Genomic DNA, 22,963 nt, shown 5'->3' with positions numbered 1-22,963 from the left:
TGAAAACTATTAATTTAAGGGTGTTTGCATACTTTCTGAATAGGAAGCAACCGGATAACCATGCCCCCTGTTGCAAATTTAATTTGTGAGTCCATGCATCTAGATTTTTCCATTTGGTAAGCAAACTTTTTTCATTTTACCAGTATCCAAGAGAGCCACAGGGAATAACTGGCTGCTTGGTGTAAACCCTCTCCTATCCTATAGACAACTTCCTTGTAACTCTAGAAAAGGTGTGTGAAAAGTTGCTCCCTCTCAATGTGTTTTTCAACACCACGGAATCAGGAACACCTCTGCATACAGGTGTTAAAAGAAGCTTCCACCTCGTGTCTAGCATTAAAACTTAACCTGATGGTTGTTATTCAGCTGAAGACAGTATCAGTGTAAAGTGTCACCGATCTGGTCACTATCTCTGGGAGGCTGCCAGCGCTTCTGCATTGGCTTCATGGTGTCATCTGCAAAGGAAGCCAATTAAGATCACAAGATAGTGGCTGGTAATAATAAACTTCTAATGATGTTCCTAACTAAAAAGAGGTAATTAAAATGTGTATATGGATGACCCCAGCTTCTGTCAGCTCAGTGTAGCTGTTACGCCGACAATGTCCATGTTTTGTTTAGGAAGAGGAGTTCGTGTTGTCTAACAATAACAGAAGCAATTTAATAATGTGGAAAGGATTGCCTTGGAAATGCACACCGGTTTCAATGTTGTTGCATCCCCGATAGAATTCAATCGTCTACTGTCTCCTGACTGGTCAATAGTTTTGTTGTTCTGGTTACTGACTCAGTTTAAGTCTCTCTCCTTCCCTCTTCATCCTCCCATCACCTGCCTCAAATTTCAATATGAGTTTTGGGGTTGCTTGTTGTATTTCACTAGGACTAGGTCTTATCTCTTTCAGATGCTTCTCAAAATCAAAGACTGTGTTTTGAAAAGAAAGACAATTAATTAGATGGCAAAGGAAGCCTGTCCTCTTATCATTCGATCTGGTCATGGACATAAGTGTTTCACACTTTTCCAATCCCCTAAACCTGCAGCCCAAAGCTTTCTTGTACACCTGCTCAGCTCAGCTCATCAATTTTCTGTGAGCCAGTTAAGTTCCTTTAAGCCTGTCCACTGAGAGGTGGTGATAGCTCTCTGAGAAAAAGAAGAAAAGGAGAAACAGAATGCTGCGGCAGCCCCTTATCTTGATCACACTGTTTGTTTTCCCATTGATGTCTGTAATGAAACAAAGAGGATTTAATCGTGTTAAACAAAAGCCTGTTGGTACCCAGAGGAAACTCATTTAACTCCACTCTCAAGTCTCATAGTTTCAGGTTTCCCGTCTTCCTTTTTGCCCATCCACCAGGCTGAGTTTCTTACCTGGGGCTTAAAATTGTGAGGTGTGAAACTCTTCTTTTGTTTTGACAGGTGCTCTTTGCTAAACATCAGCCTAGCCTTGATGGTGATAATACAGAGAAGGAGAAAAAAAAAACTTCAGAGACGCTAATGACTGTCGTTACCCAACTTCTGCCTTTCATGGTTTTTATTCGCTTCCCTCATTGGAGTACTTGCGGATAAAGTGGGAAAACAAGTTGGGCTGATGGGAGGTGAGTTGTGAAAGATAGTGGCTAAGAAGAAGACCCAGAAACCATCCCCATCTTGGCATCCCAAGAAGGAAAGAAAAGTGAAGAAAATAGGCCTAAGATTGCTCTTTATTGATCAAGGAGTTACCTGGCAGGACTGGAAGCGTTAAGTGTTATTTGGTGGAGGAATTGACTCACAAGTGACGCCGGTAACTCGATATTTGGCCAAGGAGTCCCCAGACATGATTCTCACTTTAGAATGCTAGAAGAGTTGTCAAGAGACTCGACTGATAGCCCTTCTCTCTCATACTGAGAAAACAGCCTCTCCGTGTGGAGGGTGAAGCCCTGACTTCACTGACTTGTGACCATCCTGGTATGTTTCCTGACTGACCCTTCCTTTCCAGTGCCTCCAAAACGGCGTTCCTGCATTTGTTTTAAGCACCAGTTTCCTTTACTCAGATTCCCACCTGCTGTCACATTTCTCTCTGTGCCTCCCACTGTCTCTCAGAGCACACTTACCTTGACATCACTCTTGAGGAGCAGAAACCTTCCCCTTCGGCGGACGCTGACGGCGGATCTGCTCTGCTGACCAGGCGCTCTGGGGCAGAGCCAGCTGAGCCACACTTCCCAGTAGTGAAAACACCTACAAGTGTTGAGCTTTGTTATCAAACCAGAATGTTCCACCACCCTAAAATTAAGAAGCACCTTCTCTTTTGGCTGTATAAACCTCCCATCTTTTCCATCTTTATTTAGACAGTAGTGATAGGAGTAGGGGATAGACTTCTTCCAGAATAAATTCAATACTCACAAAAGATTCATAGACAGTTATTGGACAGGTGGTAGGTATTAGTTGTTAAAAGTAGACTCAGATCACCTGGGTGATTTTGGGTAAAGCTGTTTGTGCTGTAGATTCATGGACTTTAAAATATAAGTATAATAGCACCAAGAACCTAGATTATCATAAGCATTTAATTAATCCATCAATTAATCTAAAATATTTACTGAAAAGAATCCTGAAGTCATAGTTTGCATTCAATAAAGGTTAACCATTATTATCTGCAGCTGAGTGATCTCAAGTCAGGTTGTTAATTCACTGAGCTTCATTTTCTTCAAAGTGTATTTTATCTTCCAAGTGCTGGCTTCAGGTGTTTGCCAAGGTTTTGGTAGAAGTGAGCTGCTTCTTTCACTTAAGAGGATTTTGCCTCCGGTAACCATTCCTTCTTCTCAACAAGCAAATCCTGATTTCTTCCCACACCCTCCTATCCCGAAAATAATTAATTGGGCTGTCTAGGTTTCTGTCTTATTCAAGGTCTTAAAGAGGATGGAATTAAGTATTTAATTTCAGTCCTTCTCTTGAGCAAGACCTTGAGGCAGAGAAGCAGGGAAGAATCTTCAGTTCTTCTTTCAGATCCTTGCTGATCTTCACAAACTGATCACATCTTCTGTGTCAGCTCGGAAGTCAGCCCTTACACAACCCTCCATGTCCTTCTTCCTTCTTTGCAGCAGTGTGCAAGGAAGGTGGATCGATCCTGTTTGTAGAATGCTGCTGCCTCAGACCTGGTGTTTTCATCTTAGAGAGGGAGCTGCTCTAGATCCAGTGAATTTTTTTATGCCAAAGTTTGCTTCCTTTGTTATCTTGCAAAGTGAATTATAAACTGCTATCTTTATAGAGGAAAGAATTATTTGGTGGGAAACTGAGGCATGTGAGAAGGCTTATAAAAAGGCTAGTAGCATATGTCATTACTCTTTTCAGAGACAAGTAAATGATAGGCAAATTATAAATGTGGTATTTCTTAGCTCAAATACCTGGAATTAAGCAATAGGATAAGTAGAGAAAGAAGGGAAGAGTAGTAAGCCTGGCGCCTTTCAAAACAAGAAGATACATACATGCCTTTATCGTGATCTTTACATAATATCAGGATAAAGGCATCTTTACATAATATCCCTGCATTTGCTTTCAAAATAACAGTTAACACATGAACAGCAAAGAGGGCTTTCAGACACCAGTTACCTAACTGGAACAATTCAAACTAAATAGGCCTGATGTTGAAATGGATATTGTGGTGAAATGTTTCTGTGTGGACTTCTGTTTAAATTCTTCTCATTTAAACTGCAAAGTCAAACAAAATTCTAGTGTCACCTCTGACAGTTGAAACAATCAAAAACAATGTTTGGTTCTTCAAATTTTGGGGGGGTTGGGGCTGGAAAATAAATATATCAGTCCATTTTATTCCTTTCAGTGTAATCGTGGTACCTATAGATAGTAAGGTTTTTAATGCAAATTTATAGAGGGTTTCCTACAATAATGATTCAAACTAGCTAGGTAGTCACAAAATAAAGAATGATAAGAAATTTGTTCTTTCTGCCATTTTCCTCTCAAAATAAGAGTTGTCTGACTTTAAAAGATCAAGTTTTATCTTTGGTTTTTCTCTTTCTTACCCTCATGTCCAGATTCAGTGAACTTCCCTAGCATTTGTGTGTAAGACTAAAAAGTTCACCTATGGCACACAAATTATTTTGTTAGGGTGCCATCTGCTGGTGTCAAACAATCAAAGACTTTTTTTTTTTTTTTTAAGATAAATGGTATGCATGAATTAAAACTAAAGGCTTAGAAGTTATTCGATTCAAATTATATAGATATAATAAAGGCTATTTTCAAATGGTTGTCTGGTGCATAATTTTTAAACACTTTAATATGGTAAGATAAAAAGTAACTTTATTCTAAAATGAAGAAAGTGGAGGCATCAGACATTGCCTTGACTTTCTGGTTCCTGATCTGTTTGGATTCAAGCTTCATTTTTCAGTTTCCATGGCTCCCCTGACTTTAAAAAATTCTGTTAAATTTTCCCTTAGAAAAGCAATTTAATTGCTGTGTTTGTGATTACATTGGTTTCAACAGATAAAATCTTAATTTACCCATTCACTGGGCTTGTTCTCTAAGCCATGGTATAAGATGCATGCACAATGTATTGCCTCTCTCTAAAGCAAGCTTATCAGCATAGCCCTTATTACTCATGTACAATATCCACACCCAGCCTATCTTCATAAGATGGAAGGAAAACAACTGCTTTACTCCCTCCCTTCTTAAAAATCTTTACCACTTATCTGTGTGACATTGAGCAAAACATTTAACTTCCCTTTACTTCTTCCTTATCTGTAAATTTTGGATATTGTTAGTAATTATCTAGTCATCTTGATTGTTAAAAAAAAAATCACATCTATAAGTTTCTTAAAATACTGCCTGTATCATAGTAAACACATAATAACTATTAGCTGCTTTACCATAGTTGTTATTTAAATAAAGAATACAGGTTAGTATCAACTAGAAAACCATTGCTTTACATAGTTTGGGGGATCCTTAACGTCCTTCCAATCAGGAGATATAAGATGTGTATTTGTATTCATACTTTGGAGAATATGGAAAGAATAATCACTTCCTTACCTTTTTTTCCTCCCTTTTCTATGAGCACTTAACTGGTTTGAAGTCTCAGCTCCCTTGAATCTTATATAAAGCCTTTCAAGGTCTGACCTACGTACTTCTCCATCCCCATTTCTCACTCTGTTCCAGCCATAATGAACCTCTTCCACTTGCCTGAGTGAGCCAGGCTTTCACTCTGCAGACTGTCTGTGTCTGGAACACCTTCTCCCCCTGCCCCGCCCCCCTCATCTTATCTCTCAGCTCTCCTGTTAAGAAGCCTTCAAGGCATGACTAAGCAACTAACCTATACACACACAAGGCAAGGATCAGATAATCCTTTCCTAGGCTCCCATAATGCTCAGTACTTATCTATCCCACCAATATGCCATCACATTTCCATAGGGTGGAGAGAGGTAGGGTCTACTTTATTCACCATTATACTCCCAGCCTCTAGAGCAGTGCAGACACCCAGTTGCGACTAGATAAACATTTATTACATAAGGGGCTGCCTGAGTGTGCAGTTTATTTTGGGCGGGAGAAATATCAATAACCTCAGATATGCAGATGACACCACCCTTACAGCAGAAAGTAAAGAAGAACTAAAGAGCCTCTTGATGAAAGTGAAAGAAGAGAGTGAAAAAGTTGGCTTAAAGTTCAACATTCAGGAAACTAAGATCATGGCATCCGGTCCCATCACTTCATGGGAAATAGATGGGGAAACAGTGCAAACAGTGGCTGACTTTATCTTTCTGGGCTCCAAAATCACTGCAGATGGTGATTGCAGCCATGAAATTAAAAGAAGCTTGCTCCTTGGAAGGAAAGTTATGACCAACCTAGACAGCATATTAAAAAGCAGAGACATTACTTTGCCAACAAAGGTCCATCTAGTCAAGGCTATGGTTTTTTCCAGTGGTCAAGTATGTATGTGAGAGTTGGACTATAAAGGAAGCTGAGCGCAAAAGAATTGATGCTTTTGAACTGTGGTGTTGGAGAAGACTCTTGAGAGTCCCTTGGACAGCAAGGAGATCCAACCAGTCCATCCTAAAGGAGATCAGTCCTGGGTGTTCATTGGAGGGACTGATGTTGAAGCTGTAACTCCAATCCTTTGGCCGCCTGATGCAAACAGCTGACTCATTTGAAAAGACCGTGATGCTGGGAAGGATTGAGGGCAGGAGGAGAAAGGGGACGACAGAGGATGAGATGGTTGGATGGCATTACCGACACAATGGACATGGGTTTGGGTGTATTCTGGGAGTTGGTGATGGACAGGGAGGCCTGGCGTGCTGCAGTTCATGGGGTTGCAAAGAGTCGGACACGACTGAGCGACTGAACTAAAAGAGGAAGCATAAACTCTCTCTTGCCTACAAGGTTAAAATCTGTCTTGAGCAGTGACCATCTTTCTCCAGTTATTTTCATTAGGGCATTGCCAGTGTCACTCTTAATCATGAATACCTTTTATTCATATATTTGTAGTAAAAACTCAAGAACATATGAAAAAAAATGGATGTGATTGGGTTTTTTTCATATGCATGTAGGAATTTATTTTTGATTTCTATGTTGCCAAATCATAAATACTATCCTTATTTACATAACAAGTGTAATTTTCATTAAAAAAGTATGTATATAACAATTTATTCAACAAGCATGTGCTGAGTGGCTAATATTTGCCTGGTACTTTTCTAGGCGCTGAGCAAAGTGGACAGAAATTCCTAACCTCATTGAGCTGAATTAGCTCTGTGTTTTTGCTTAAGTTTTTTCTGTATCTGGCAAGAAAGGAAAGGAAACCCAAAAGATAATACAGCACCCTGGGTCTCACAACATGGGGCGCTGTTACCATCCCTGCCTCTATAGGAAAAGGGAAGAAGCAGGTAGTTTACCGGGCTTCTCGTTCCCTCTTTCATTCTTTTGCGGTTTCCTTCCACAGACTGAAGCCAACCAAAGCCCCATAAAAGGAAGTTGAGGAGAAGCAGAGGGTCCCAGAGCACGGAGCAGAGGCCAGAAGCAGTGGAGTGGATCTGGAAGGACAGAGGGAAAATATCCAGCACTAACTCTGATCAAGAACTTTTAAATTATTATTATTATTACCTGCAATGCAGGAGGTCTGGGTTATATCCCTGAGTCAGGACGATCCCTTGGAGAAGGAAACGGCAACCCACTCCAGTATTCTTGCCTGGAGAATCCCATGACAAAGGAGCCTGGTAGGAGTCCGTGGTGGTCCATGGGGTCTGGAGTCCATGGGGTCAAAAAGAGTTGGACATGACTGAGAGACTTTCACTTTTCTATTATTATGTAGCCTCTAAATGTTTTCTAAACACAGAGTGTTCTTTCAAATAATCAGCAGTTTTGTGTTACTCAGTCGGTGACACCTGTTGGAAATCAGGGTCTTTTTTTTATAAGCCCATGTGCCTTTTAAACAAATATTAATGTGCTGTATATTTAGAGAGTCTTTTTGGGGGGATATCAAAAAGTAATCTAGTATAAATGAATAATCTCATTCTAGATTGCATCTCCAAAACTCATGTCCTAACCTTTAAAAGGAAAAAAAAAAAAAAAATGAAGATTTGTAATTCTGTGCACTAGCTCGTGATGTCACCAATTATTTGCAGCCTTCCAGAGCTCCCCCTGGACCTGCTGTGGAAGCAGGCATGACTTTATGCCTCGGTTCATGGCCTGAGGAAGAGGCTGGGGACACTGACACACAAACAGAATAAGCATTACTGAGGTACTACGGTATCTTTGAGAGACCAAGATTTCTCTGTTAATGGTTGGAGGTTAAACCTGAGTACTCCTGCAGTCCAAAAGCACAAAAAACCAAGAACATTGTATTGATACTCACCTCTATCTCATACTACTCATTTTTCTGTCTTTGTTATACCATTTTTCCTTGCAAATCTACTATTTAAAAAAAATAAATGAAATGTTAGTCGCTCAGTTGTATCCTACTCTTTGAGACCCTGTGGACCGTCGCCTGCCAGGCTCCTCTGTCCATGGGATTATCTAGGCAAGAGTACTGAAGTGGGTTGCCATGCCCTCCTCAAAGGGATCTTCCTAACCAAGGAAGCAAAATCTTGTCTCTTATATCTCCTGCATCAGCAGGCCAGTTCTTTACCACTAGCGCCACCTGGGAAGCCCATACATAAGATTTAGGGTTTCATAGAAGGTGCTATTTTAGTTATTTATTACTTAGGTGGATACACTTGCCATGAGATAACGTTTTTCAGAACTTGCTCAGTTACTTCTTTCTGAAACTCCCCAGTGCCCTCTCCTCAGTATAAGTATTAAACTTCTCAGTGCCCTTCCCCAGTTTAAGTATTAATTAATTAATCTAACAGCTTGGTGTTTATACCAACCCTTTGTTCCATGTTTTGAGGTTATTAGCTCATGTGACGTCTTTCCTTCTAGGAGTTAGAAATCAAACAATATGGGCCCCATTTAAGAATAACTTACAAATTGGTGCTAGAAGTATCACTATGAACAAAGCTAGTGGAGGTGATGGAATTCCAGTTAAGCTACTTCAAATCCTGTCAAATGCTATCAAGGCAAATAGATTGGGAAAGAGTGGAAACAGTGAGACTTTATTTCTTGGAGTTCAGGACTCAAAATCACTCCAGATGGTGACTGCAGTCATGAAATTAAAAGACGCTTACTTTTTGGAAGAAAAGTTATGACCAACCTAGACGGCATATTAAAAAGCAGAGACATTACTTTGCCAACAAAGATCCATCTAGTTAAGGCTATGGTTTTACCAGTAGTTATGTATGGATGTGAGAGTTTGGACCATAAAGAAAGCTGAGTGCCGAAGAATTGATGCTTTTGAACTGTGGTGTTGGAGAAGACTCTTGAGAGCCCCTTGGACTGCAAGGAGATCCAACCAGTCCATCCTAAAGGAAATCAGTCCTGAATATTCATTGGAAGGACTGATGTTGAAGCTGAAACTCCAATACTTTGGCCACCTGATGCGAAACTGACTCATTTGAAAAGACCCTGATGCTGGGAAAGATTGAAGGTGGGAAGAGAAAGGGACAACAGCGGATGAGATGGTTGCATGGCATCACCAACTCAATGTACGTGAGTTTGAGTAAGCTCCAGGAGTTGGTGAAGGACAGGGAAGCCTGGTGTGCTGCAGTCCATGGGGTTGCAAAAAGTCGAACACGAATGAGTGACTGAACTGAACTGAACTGAACTTTTTCACATCAGTGGTTTGTGAAATTTTGAATCTGGGTTTTTATCACATCCTTTATAGTTAGACCTTTACTCCTATAAAAATAAGAAAAACAAAGAATTTGAATGAGTTCCCCAAACAAATCAATGTGCGGATTTATAATCTGTGTCATGTACCCACTCTCTGACAAATCAACAATGCTCATGGGAAAATCAGAAGCCTTGGGTTTTAGACCCAGAATGTCCCAAATGAGTGACTTTCTCTGAACTTCAGCTTCATCTTCTGCACAGTGAGGGCTGGGCCAGATACTCTGGCTCCTTTCCAGAATGATGTATCTATGGAATGCTACATACCATTGAGACTTTTGACTCTTTGGTGTTTTGATTTTCTGGAATAGATTCTATTTGAGGGTTCAGTCCTCACTATTTAGTTCACGGCCTGCAAAATGCATAGAAAAACATCAATAAATATGTGTAGGACTTAATATTTTGCTGAGCTATTTAAGCATAACCAGGTCTTTAGAACTATTTAAAAACATTTTGTAAATCTAGTGTTAGCACACTATGATGTTATGTTTTCAGTTGCTAACAATGTATAATGATGTAGGTCAACAGAGTGTTTCAAATGTTTTAGAAAACTTGACCAGGGTGAGAACTCTCCATCTGATTAGATTTCTGGAAAGAGGATTCAAGTATATTTTTCTCAGTTGGGCAAAAGAACATGTTTACATCTCATATTTTAGCTAAAATTTTACCTAGAAATCAGATATGTGGTTCATTTTAACGAATACCCTTTTTAAAGGTGACCCAGGGCAAGTATTAATACTATGGGCTAAATGTTTGTGTTTCCGCCCCCCAAATTCATATATTAAAACTCTAATCCCCAGTGTGACAGTATTTGGGAGTAATTAGGAAGTACCAGCAGTGGAGGAGCCCTCATGATGGGATCCGGTGTCCTCATAAGGGGATGAAGAGACCAGAGCTATCTCTCTCCACCATGGGAGGCTACAGCAAGAAGGTGACAGTCTGCAAACAAGAATAGGATTGTCACTAGGAACCCAACCTACTGGTACAATCCCAGCCTCTGGGACTGTAAGAAATAAAGTCATGTAGTTTAAGCCACCCAGTTTCTGGAATGTTTGTTATAGCAGCCTAAGTTGACTTAGACAGCAGGTAAATCAGGTCTGTTCACAAAGAAAACAGAATTTCATGGCAAAGAATTCAGGCTGGAAATGGATCCTTTTACAAGCACAATTAAGGAGTAAGAGAGCTAACAATATCAAAATAAGGAGGGACCAAGATACTGACATCAGTAGCAGAAATTACCAACTCCGACAGCCCACAACCTTGACAGAGTGATTCAATGGCAGAGCTACTTCTAATGCAAAATGTTACATTTCAGGTTTTGCCAGACTGTGAACTTCCACTGTGGGACTCAAACTTCTCCAGGTTGGAAATTTCATCTTTTTATTGCTCTTCTATAAATTCCCAGAGAACATTAGCTCTCTATAAATGCTATTTTTTATATTATAGAGAAATGCTATTTCTCTATATACATGCTATAAATGTATTTTCAAAGAATATATTAAAAAATAATACATGCCATAAATGTACTTTTAAAGAATACATTAAAAAATAAATAGATTCTTTAGTATTATTTGGTTATATCACATCACATTGACTGATGCTGAAGCTGAAACTCCAATACTTTGGCCACCTGATGCAAAGAACTAATTCCTTGGGAAAGACCCTGATGCTGGGAAAGACTGAAGGCAGGAGAAGGGGACAACAGAGGATGAGATGGTTGAATGGCATCACTGACTCGATGGACATAAATTTGAGCAAGCTCCGGGAGTTGGTGATGGATAGGGAAGCCTAGCATGCTGCAGTCCATGGGGTCGCAAAGAGACGGACACAACTGAGCAACTGAACTGAATTCTTGTTTCATCTCACACTGATTACAGAGAATACACTAATTTGTTACACACACAGTAGGTTTTCTTGAAACACTATGAAATGTAATGTATGTATTAAGATGTGTGTATGAGGGGGGAGCTGCAAAATGAGAAATCTAATTAAATTACTTCAGGAAAAAATTTTCTTCTTTTAATGATATAGTGAGCTCATCAAAATGAAGTACAGCCAAGTTATATGGTATATAACAACCAAGTTATATGAAGTACAACTAAGCTACATGTGACCTAGTATTGTAAATAGAGCCTCCATACACTCTGGGGTACATGTGTCTTTCTCAGTTTTGGTGTGGGACTGGAAATTCTTAACCTTCAAATGCAGTATCTTCTCCTGCATTGAAATTGAAATTGAAATATTTTCATTAACAAAATAATTAAAACCATATCAGATCAAATAGGCACTGTTCTTCCAGCTACTCTCACATAGATAATTACAATCCAGGGGTTGTGGAGTGAGATAACACCTTACCTATTCCAGATAAATAACACTAAGTGTCTTTTTAGATGGGTACATGGTTATCAGCTTTCAAAAATTTCAAACATCTATCAGATTCCCAAGGGAAGGGTCCTACCTCATGGAGTCTTCAGAGATCCATCATCATGAACATTTTCAGATTAGATGCTGAGAGAGCCAATCAAGGTTACTAAAAAGGGAAAAAAAAAAAGTTGGTTATAGTAGGGTGTTAAAAAAGAAAAAAAAAAAAAAAAAAGAACTAGATAAGAACATTTAAGAAACCAGACTGAGAATTGTTACACAGAGGAGTCTCATGGGAGAAACTGACCGGAAGCTACTCTCTTATCTTTGAATACACACTGTCTCTCTCTAATAAGGAACATTCTCTCTATCTTGGCTGTTCTGCTTCCTTCTGAGAGTAAGCATCTATTGCTATCACTACCCTAAATTAAATTCAATAAAGAATATTTAAGTTAATTCTGATGAGTGTATTCATGAAACTGCCAACAATGTATTTTACCAGCTCTAAGAATATCACTCAGGACTTAATTATTTTTTTAATATGATAAAAAAATTAAGTTTAATATGATAAATTTAGTATGATAAAGAACTTTTCAAAGTTCACTCGTGTTGTTTTATTTTTTTATTATTTTTTTAATGAAGGATAATTGCTTTACAGAATTTTGCTGTTTTCTGTCAAACCTCAACATGAATCAGCCATAGGTATACATATACCCCCTCCCTTGTGAGCCTCCCTCCCATCTCCCTCCCCATCCCACCCCTCTGGGTTGATACAGAGCCCCTGTTTGAGTTTCCTGAGCCGTACAGCAACTTCCCGTTGGCTATCTATTTTACATATGGTGATGTAAGTTTCCATGTTACTCTTTCCATACAGCTCACCCTCTCCTCCCCTCTCCCCATGTTCATAAGTCTATTCTCTATGTCTGTTTCTCCACTGCTTCCCTGTAAATAAGTTCTTCAGTACCATTTTTCTAGATTCCGTATATATGCATTAGAATATGGTATTTATCCTTCTTTTTCTGACTCACTCCACTCTGTATAATAGGTCCTAGGTTCATCCACCTCATCAGAACTGATTCAAACACATTCCTTTTATGGCTGAGTAATATTCCATTATGTATATGTACCACAACTTCTTTATCCATTCATCTGTCGATGGACAACTAGATTGCTTCCATGTTCTAGCTATTGTAAATAGTGCTGTAATGAACAATGGTATGCATGTGTCTTTTTCAATTTTGGTTTCCTCAGGATATATGCCTAAGAGTGGGATTGCTGAATCATATGGTGGTTTTATTCCTAGTTTTTTAAGGAATCTCCATACTGTCGTCCATAGTGGCTGTATCAATTTACATTCCCACCAACAGTGCAAGAGTGTTCCCTTTTCTCCATACCCTCTCCAGTATTTATTGTTTGTAGACTTTCTGATGATGGCCTTTCTGAACAGTGTGAAGTGATATCTCATTGTAGTTTTGATTTGCATTTCTCTAATAATGAGCAATGTTGAGAACCTTTTCATGTGTTTGTTAGCCATCTGTAATGTCTTCCTTGGAGAAATGTCTGTTTAGGTCTTTTTCCCACTTTTTGATTGGGTTGTTTGTTTTTCTGGCATTGAATTGTATGAGCTGCTTGTATATTTTGGAAATTAGTCCTTTGTCAGTTGTTTCATTTGCTATTATTTTCTCCCATTCCGAGGGTTGTCTTTTCACCTTGCTTATAGTTTCCTTTGCTGTGCAAAAGCTTTTAAGTTTAATCAGGTCCCACTTGTTTACTTCTGTTTTTATTTCCATTACTGTAGGAGGTGAGTCATAGAGGATCTTTCTTTACGTTGCATGTTCTGCCTATGTTTTCCTCTAAGAGTTTTATAGTTTCTGTTCTTATATTTAGGTCTTTAATCCATTTTGAGTTTATCTTTGTGTATGGTGTTAGGAAGTGTTCTAATTTTATTCTTTTACATGGAACTGTCCAGTTTTCCAGCACCATTTATTGAAGAGGCTGTCTTTGCCCCATAGTATATTCTTGTCTCCTTTGTCAAAAATTAGGTATCCATAGGTACATGGGTTTATTTCTGAGCTTTCTATCTTATTCCATTGGTCTATATTTCTGTTTTTTGTACTAGTACCATACTGTCTTGATGACTGTAGCTTTGCAGTATAATCTGAAGTCAGGAAGGAAGGAACTTCAGTATAACCTAAAGTTGATTCTTCCAGATCCATTCTTATTTCTCAAGACTGCTTTGGGTATTCAGGATCTTTTTGCCATTGGTAATTTGATAGGGATTGCATTTAATCTGTAGATTGCATTTGGCAGTATAGTAATTTTCACAATATTTCACAATCTCCCTACCCAGGAACATGGAATATCTCTCCACTTGCTTATGCCATCTTTGATTTCTTTCATTAGTGTCTTATAATTTTCTGTGTACAGTTCTTTTGTCTCCTTAGGTAAGTTTATTCCTAGATGTTTAATTATTTTTGTTGCAATGATGAATGGGATTGATTCCTTAATTTCTCTTTCTGATTTTTCATTGTTAGTATATAGAAATGCAAGTGATTTCTGTGTATTGATTTTGTATCCTGTAACTTTGCTAAACCCACTGATTAGCTCTAGTAATTTTATGATACTGTCTTTAGGGTTTTCTATGTACAGTATCATGTCATCTGCAAACAATGAGAGCTTTACTTCTTTTCCAATCTGGATTCCTTTTATGTCTTTTTCTTCTCTGATTGCTGTAGCTAGGACTTCCAGAACTATGTTGAATAACAGTGGTGAAAGTGGACACCCTTGTCTTGTTTCTGATCTTAGGGGGGATGCTTTCAGTTTTTCAAAAATTGAGAATAATGTTTGCTGTAGGCTTATCACATATGGCCTTTACTATGTTGAGGTAGGTTCATTCCATGCCTATTTTTTGAAGAGTTTTAATCATAAATGAGTGCTGAATTTTGTCAAAGGCTTTTTCTGCATCTATTGAGATGATTATATGGTTTTTATCCTTCAATTTGTTAATATGGTGTATTACATTGATTTATTTGCATATATTGAAGAATCCTTACAGTCCTGGAATAAACCCAACTTGATCATGGTGTATGAGCTTTTCAATGTGTTCCTGAATTGTTTGTTAAAATTTCACTGAGGATTTTTGCATCTGTGTTCATCAGTAATATTGGCCTGTAGTCGTCTTTTTTTGTGTTGTCTTTGTCTGGTTTTGGTATTAGGGTGATGGTGGCCTTGTAGAATGAGTTTGGAAATGTTCCTTCTTCTGCAATTTTTTGAGAGTTTTAGAAGGATAAGCATTAGCTCTTCTCTAAATGTTTGATAGAATTCTCCTGTGAAGCCATCTGGTCCCAGGCTTTTGTTTTTTGGGAGATTTTTGATCATAGCTTCAATTTCAGTGCTTGCTATTTACAATAGCCAGGACATGGAAGCAACCTAGATGTCCATCAGCAGACGAATGGATAAGAAAGCTGTGGTACATATACATAATTGAATATTACTCAGCCATTAAAAAGAATGTATTTGAATCAGTTCTAATGAGATGGATGAAACTGAAGCCTACTATACAGAGTGAAGTAAGTCAGAAAGAAAAACACCAATACAGTATACTAACTCATATATATGGCATTTAGAAAGATGGTAACAATGACCTTATATGCGAGACAGCAAAAGAGACACAGATGTAAAGAACAGTCTTTTGGACTCTGTGGAAGAAGGCGAGGGTGGAATGATTTGAGAGGGTAATTTTGAAATGTGTATATTATCATATGTGAAGCAGAAGGCCAGTCCAGGTTTGATGCATGAGACAGGGTGCTTAGGGCTGGTGCACTGGGATGACCCTGGGGGATGGGATGAGGAGGGAGGTGGGAGGGGTTTCTGGATGGGGAACACATATGTGCCCATGGCTGATTCATGCTGATGTTTGGCAAAAACCACTACAATATGGTAAAGTAATTAACCTCCAATTAAAATAAATAAATAAAATTTAAAAAATTTCAGTGTTTGTAATTGGGTTGTTCATAATTTGTATTTCTTCCTGGTTCAGTCTTGGAAGATTGAACTTTTCTAAGAATGTCCATTTCTTCCAGGTTATCCATTTTATTGTCATATCGTTGGTCATAATAGTCTCTAAAGAATCATTTGTATTTCTGCATTGTCTGTTGTAACCTCTGCTTTTTCATTTCTAATTTTGTTGATTTGATCCTACTCTCTTTTTTTCTTGATGATTCTGGCTAAAGACTTGTCAATTTTGTTTATCTTCTCAAAACAACACCTTTTAGTTTTATTAATCTTTTTTCATTTATTTTTATTAGTTGGAGGCTAATTACTTTACAATATTGTGTGGTTTTTGTCATACATTGACATGAATCAGCCATGGATTTACATGTATTCCCCATCCCGATCCCTCCTCCCACCTCCCTCTCTACCCGATCCCTCTGGGTCTTCCCAGTGCACCAGGCCCGAGCACTTGTCTCATGCATCCAACCTGGGCTGGTGATCTGCTTCACCATAGATAATATACATGTTTCGATGCTGTTCTCTCGAAACATCCCACCCTCGCCTTCTCCCACAGAGTCCAAAAGTCTGTTCTGTACATCTGTGTTTCTTTTTCTGTTTTGCATATAGGGTTATCATTACCATCTTTCTAAATTCCATATATATGTGTTAGCATGCTGTAATGTTCTTTATCTTTCTGGCTTACTTCACTCTGTATAATGGGCTCCAGTTTCATCCATCTCATTAGAACTGATTCAAATGAATTCTATTTAATGGCTGAGTAATATTCCATGGTGTATATGTACCACAGCTTCCTTATTAATCTTTACTATGGTTTCTTTCATTTCTTTTTCATTTATTTCTGCTTGGATCTTCAGGATATGTTTTCTTCTACTAATTTTGGGTTTTCTTGTTTTTCTTTTTCCAGTTGTTTTAGATGTAAAATTGGGTTGTCTATTCTATGTTTTTCTTGTTTTTTGAGGTAGGATTGTATTGCTATAAACTTCCCTCTTAGAACTGTTTTTACTGCATCCCACAGGTTTTGAGTTGTCATGTTTTCACTGTCATTTTCTTCTAGAAATTTTCTGATTTCCCTTTTGATTTCTTCCGTAACCTGTTGGTTATTTAGAAATGTGTTGTTTAATCTCCATGTGTTTGTGTTTACAGTTTTTGTTTTTTTTTTGTTTGTTTTTTTTATAATTGACATCTAGTCTCATAGTGTTGTGGTCAGAGAAGATGCTTGATATGGCTTCAATTTTCTTAAATTTACTGAGGTTTGATTTGTGACCCAAGATGTGGTCTATCCTGGAGAATGTTCTATGTGCACTTGAGAAGAAAGTGTATTTCTTCTGCATTTGGATGGAGTGTCCTAAAGATCTCAATGAGATCCATCTCATGTAATGTATCATTTAAGTCTTGTGTCTCCTTATTAATTTTCTGTTTTGATGATCTGTGCATTGGTGTGAGTGGGGTATTTTAGTCTCCTACTACTAATGTGTTACTGTCAATTTCTCCTTTTATGTCTGTTAAGGTCTGTCTTATGTATTGAGGTGCTACTATGTTGGGTGCATCAGTTCAGTTCAGTTCAGTCACTCAGTCGTGTCCAACTCTTTGCGAACCTATGGATTGCAGCATGCCAGGCCTCCCTGTCCAACACCAACTCCCAAAGTTTACTCAAAATCATGTCCACTGAGTCGGTGATGCCATCCAACCGTCTCAACCTCTGCTGTCCCCTTCTCCTCCAGTATTCAATCTTTGCCAGTATCAGGGTCTTTTCAAGTGAGTCAGTTCTCTGTATCAGGTGGCCAAAGTATTGGAGTTTCGGCATCAGTCCTTTCAATGAATATTCAGAACTGATTTCCTTTAGGATGGACTGGTTGGATCTCCTTGCAGTCCAAGGGACTCTCAAGAGTCTTCTCCACACCACAGTTCAAGAGCATCAATTCTTCAGTGCTCAGCTTTCTTTATAGTCCAACTCTCTCATCCATACATGACCACTGGAAAAACCATAGCTTTGACTAGATGGACCTTTGTTGGCAAACTAATGTCTCTGCTTTTTAATACGTTGTCTGGGTTGGTCATAATTTTTCTTCCAAGGAGCAAGCGTCTTTTAGTTTCATGGCTGCAGTCACCACCTGCAGTGATTTTGGAGCCCAAGAACATAAAGTCTGTCATGGTTTCCACAGTTTACCCCTCTGTTTGCCAAGAAGTTATGGGACCAGATGCCATGATCTTAGTTTCCTGAATGTTCAGTTTTAAACCAACTTTTTGACTCTCCTCTTTCACTTTCATCAGTTGGCTCTTTAGTTCTTCTTTGCTTTCTGCGATAAGGGTGGCATCATCTGCATATCTGAGGTTATTGATATTTCTCCTGGTAATCCTGATTCCAGCTTGTGCTTCATCCAGTCCTGCATTTCATGCATCCAGTCTATGCATGATACACTCTGCATATAAGTTAAATAAGCATGGTGACAATATACAGCCTTGACATACTCCTTTCCCGATTTGGAACCAGTCTGTTGTTCCATGTCCAGTTCTAACTGTTGCTTCTTGACCTGCATACAGTTTTCTCAGGAGGCAGTTCAGGTGGCCTGGTATTCCCATCTCTTGAAGAATTTTCCACAGTTTGTTGTGATCCACAGAGTCAAAGGCTTTGGAATAGTCAATAAAGCAGAGGTAGATGCTTTTCTGGAACTTGCTTGCTTTATTGATGATCCAACGAATGTGGGCAATTTGATCTCTGGTTCCTCTCTCTTTTCTAAATCCAGCTTGAACATCTGGAAGTTCATGGTTCACATACTGTTGAAGCCTGGCTTGGAGAATTTTGAGCATTTCTTTGCTAGCGAGTGAGATGAGTGCAATTTTGTGGAGTTTGAGCATTCTTTGGCATTGCCTTTGGTGCAGATATTTACAATTGATGGTTTCCTCTTGGATTGATCCCTTGATCATTACATAGTGTCCTTCCTTATTTCTTGTAATCTTCTTTATTTTAAGGTCTATTTTGTCTGATATGAGGATTGCTACTCCAGCTTTCTTTTGCTTCCCATTTGCATGGAATATATTTTTCCATCCTCTCATTCTCAGTCTATAAGTGTCTTTAGGTCTGTAGTGGGTTTCTTGTAGAAGGCATATATATGGCTCTTGTTTTTATATCCATTCAGCCAGTCTGTGTCTTTTGGTTGGAGCATTTAATCCATTTACATATAAAGTAATTATTTATATATATGTTTCTGTTGCCATTTTCTTAATTGTTTGGGGTTGATTTTGTAGATCTTTTTTTTCTTCTATTTCTTGACTATGTAAGTCCCTTTAACATTTGTTGTAAAGCTGGTTTGGTGGTACTGAATTCTCTCAACTTTTGCTTGTCTGAAAAGCTTTTTATTTCTCTATCAATTTTGAATGAGATCCTTACTGGGTACTGTAATCTTGGTTGTAGATTTTTCCCTTTCAATACTTTATCCTGCCATTCCCTACTGGCCTGCAGAGTTTCTGCTGAAAGATTAGCTGTTAAGTAACATACAAGGGAAACCCCATACAAGCCTTCCCTTATATGCTTCTCCCTTGCTGCTTTTAATATTCTTTCTTTGTGTTTCATCTTTTTTAGTTTGATTAGTATGTCTCTTGGTGTGTTTCTTCTTGCGTTTATCCTGTATGGGATTCTTTGTGCCTCTTGGACTTGATTGACCATTTCCTTTTCATGTTGGGGAACTTTTCAACTGTAATCTCTTCAAAAATTTTCTCATACCCTTTCTTTTTCTCTTCTTCTTCTGGGACCCCTATAATTCCAATGTTGGTGCTTTTGATATTGTCCCAGAGGTCTCTGAGACTGCCCTCAGCTCTTTTCTTTTTACTTTATTCTGCTCTTCAGAAGTTATTTCCACCATTTTATCTTCCAGCTCATTGATATGTTCTTCTGCTTTAGATAGTCTACTGATTTCTTCTAAGGTATTTTTAATTTCAGTAATTGTGTTGTTTGTCTCTGTATGTTTATTCTTTCATTCTTATTGGTCTTTGTTAATAAATTTTTGCATTTTTCTCCATTTTTTCCAAGGTTTTTGATCATCTTTACTGTCATTATTCTGAATTCTTTCTCAGGTGGTTTGCCTGTTTCCTCTTCATTTATCTGGACTTCTGTTTCTAGTTTGTTCCTTCATTTGTGTAGTATTTCTCTGCCTTTTTATTATTTTTTAAACTTATTCTGTTTGGGGTATCCTTTTCCCAGGCTTCTTTCTTTTGGTTTCTACCTTCCTAAGGTTGGTCCAGTGGTTTGTGTAAGCTTTGTGTAGGGTGAGATTTGTGAAAATGACAACTCACTCCAGTACTCTTGCCTAAAAAATCCCATGGACAGAGGAGCCTGGTGCAGGCTACTGTCCATAGGGTCGCAAAGAGGCGGTCACGACTGAGTGACTTCACTTTCTTTCTTTCTTTCTTTCTTTGTTTTTCCTCCGATGGGCAAGACTGAGTGAGGAGATAATCCTGTCTGCTGATGATTGGGTTTCTTTTTGTTTTATTTGTTGTTTAGATGAGTTGTCCTGCACAGGGTGCTACTGGTGGTTGGGTGATGCTGGGTCTTGTATTCAAGTGGTTTCCTTTGTGTGAGGTCTCACTATTTGATATGCCCCTAGCATTAGCTCTCTGGTAGTCTAGGGTCTTGGAGTCATTTCTCCCACTCCAAAGGCTCAGGGCTTGATCCCTGGTCAGGAACGAAGATTCCACAGGTGGTTTGTTGTGGCATTAAGTGAGATTAAAACAAATATCCAAAAACAACAAACGATGAACCCCAGATAAATGGAAGTTACAAAATGAGGCAAATAATAATTAAAATAATGTACTATGCACATATACATATACACCCATGAGCAAATTCAAAACAGTCCAACAAAAATAAAGTACACCAGCAAACAAGGAAATAAAAAATTATCGTTACCAGTTAAGAACAAAACTAACTAAAGCACAAACTGGAAAACAAAACTAAAGCAAGGGGCCAAATGGGGAATAAAGCAATGAAAATAAAACTAACAAAATGTTGAGAGGAAAGAAAAGAAAGAAAGAATAGATATGCAAAGTTAAATAGAGGTAGACAAAGAAAATTTATATCATTAAAGATTAACTGCAAGGGGAAAAGAACAGTAGGAAAGGCAAACAAATGAATAAATGTAGAAAAATATAATAGGTTTAAAAAATTAAAAATATAAAAAAGAGAAAAGAAAAAAAAAAGTGGAAGAAAAAAGGAAAAAAAAGGAAAACTCCACAGAACTGCAAAAGCCCAACATAAAGGCAGAGGTTTATAACAACAGCAAAATGTATGACTGAATATGTACATATAGATATACACCAATAAACAAAATCAAAACAGTCCAACAAAAATAAAGTACAGTAGATTGACCCAGTGAACAAAGGAAATCAAAAATTATATTTCCCAGAACAAAACTCACTAAAGCACAAACTGGAAAACAAAACTAAAGCAAGGTGCCAAGTGGGGAAGAAAGCAATGAAAATAAAACTAACAAATATGTTGAGAGGAAAGGAAAGAAAGTAAAGAAAGAAAGAATAGATATGCATAGTTAAATAGAGGTAGATAAAGAAGATTTTGGATGGCATCACAACTCAATGGACATGAGTTTGAGTAAACTCTGGGAGTTGGTGATGGACAGGAGGCCTGGCGTGCTGCAGTCCACCGGGTCACAAAGAGCCAGACATGACTGAGTGACTGAACTGAACTGAAAGAAGATTTATATATATTAAAGATTAACTACAAGGGGAAAAGAACAGTAGGAAAAGCAAACAAAGGAATAAATGTAGAAAAAATAATACATTTAAAAAGTTAAAATTAAAAGAAGAGAGAAAAAAAAGAGGAAAACTCCACAGAACTGAAAAAGCCCAACGTAGAGGTTGAGGTTCATAACAACAATAAAAAAAATGTGACTGAGGGGAAAAAATAAAGCTCAAAAGCTTAATTAGATTTCATAGTGACAGTGCGGGGGGGGAGGGCAGGTGGGGAGGAAAAAGAAAAAAGAAAAAAATCCAAAGGAATCTACAGAACAAGTCAAATCATAAGAATAATAAATGTTTTTCTTCTGTCACTGCTGTCAGAGTCCTTTCCCTCACTGGGACTCACAGTCCACCTCACCTCCCTAGGATGCCCTCCAACACTGTGCTGATCTTTGGAGCTATTGTGGTGGCAGCTCAGATTCTAATCTGGTCCTGCTCTTATGTGTTCTTGCCCCCAATGTCCACAGTTATCAGAACTAGTGAGGTTTCTTTTGCAGAACCTCTCAGTGACTTTCTATATATTCCATTCACACAGAGTCTGCCTAGTTGATCATGTGGATTTAATCTGCAGTTTGTACAGCTGGTGGGAAGGTTTGGGGTCAGGCACTTAAAGGGGCACCCTGGGTGGGATCCTACTCTAGTTCAGTGCGTCAGGCATTTGATGGGCCAGCCTCTCTATTGTTCAGCTGCTGATGCTGGTGTGTCGGGGGAGAGAGGCTATGGTGATGACTCCACCCCCTATGCCTGACTCAGCAGTATCGCCTGCTTCCACGGCTGCCCGGCTTTCCTCCACAGACATTTCCCACCACAATCTCCTCCCTCACCTCCCCTTGATCTGTCTCTCCGCAGTCAACAGCAGCCCCCGCCCTGGGATTGCCCCACAATCCCTAAACTCCACCTCCCATGCTGTGCCTTCCAGGAGACCAGCGTTTCTGTCCGGGGTATGTACGGCTGTGGCAAGGACTGTCTGATTCTCATTCCATTTAGGCTGCCACAGATCAGCTGTTTCACTCTCAGCCTTAAATGTTTCTCCTCTGACTCAGACAATTGCCCTGCTGTGGGGATCGGACCCCTGCTTCAGTTCCCCCACCCACCAAGGGCAGGTCCAATCCTACTAACACTCCTGTTTTTCCCCCTAGTTCCTTCGTCCTACCGAGTTTTACATGGTTCTATATATTCTTTTCCTCTGGTCATGTACTCCTGTCTGCTCCCAGCTGGCATTCTGCATGTACTCCTATGTCTGAAGGTGTATTCCTGATGTATTTATGGAGAGAGATGTACTCCATGTCCACCTACTCCTCCACTATCCTGTTCACAGTACTTAATTATTTTTTACAAAAAGTAACCTGTTATGACTTTTTAACCATTATTTTCACTATCCTGGTGGCAGAAATATATGTCATGTCTTGTTTCTCTATACATCTCTATAGCCATGCTTAATCTACAGTGAAACATCTACCTTAGCATTAAAAATTGGCAAAGATGATTTTTAAAAAATCAGTCTTATTTCTCCTGAGTCCTTTGGGTATTTATTCATAAGAGTTTTGATTTAGGGTTTCCAAATCGCCACAGATTTCTGTAACATAATAAGAGGTGATGCTATTTTCTGTAATTTTC

The sequence above is a fragment of the Cervus canadensis genome, chromosome 17 (assembly GCF_019320065.1).
Source record: "Cervus canadensis isolate Bull #8, Minnesota chromosome 17, ASM1932006v1, whole genome shotgun sequence".
In the NCBI taxonomy this organism is placed as follows: Eukaryota; Metazoa; Chordata; class Mammalia; order Artiodactyla; family Cervidae; genus Cervus; species Cervus canadensis.
The sequence above is the reverse complement of the archived record's forward strand: the minus strand, read 5'-3'. Positions refer to the sequence as shown.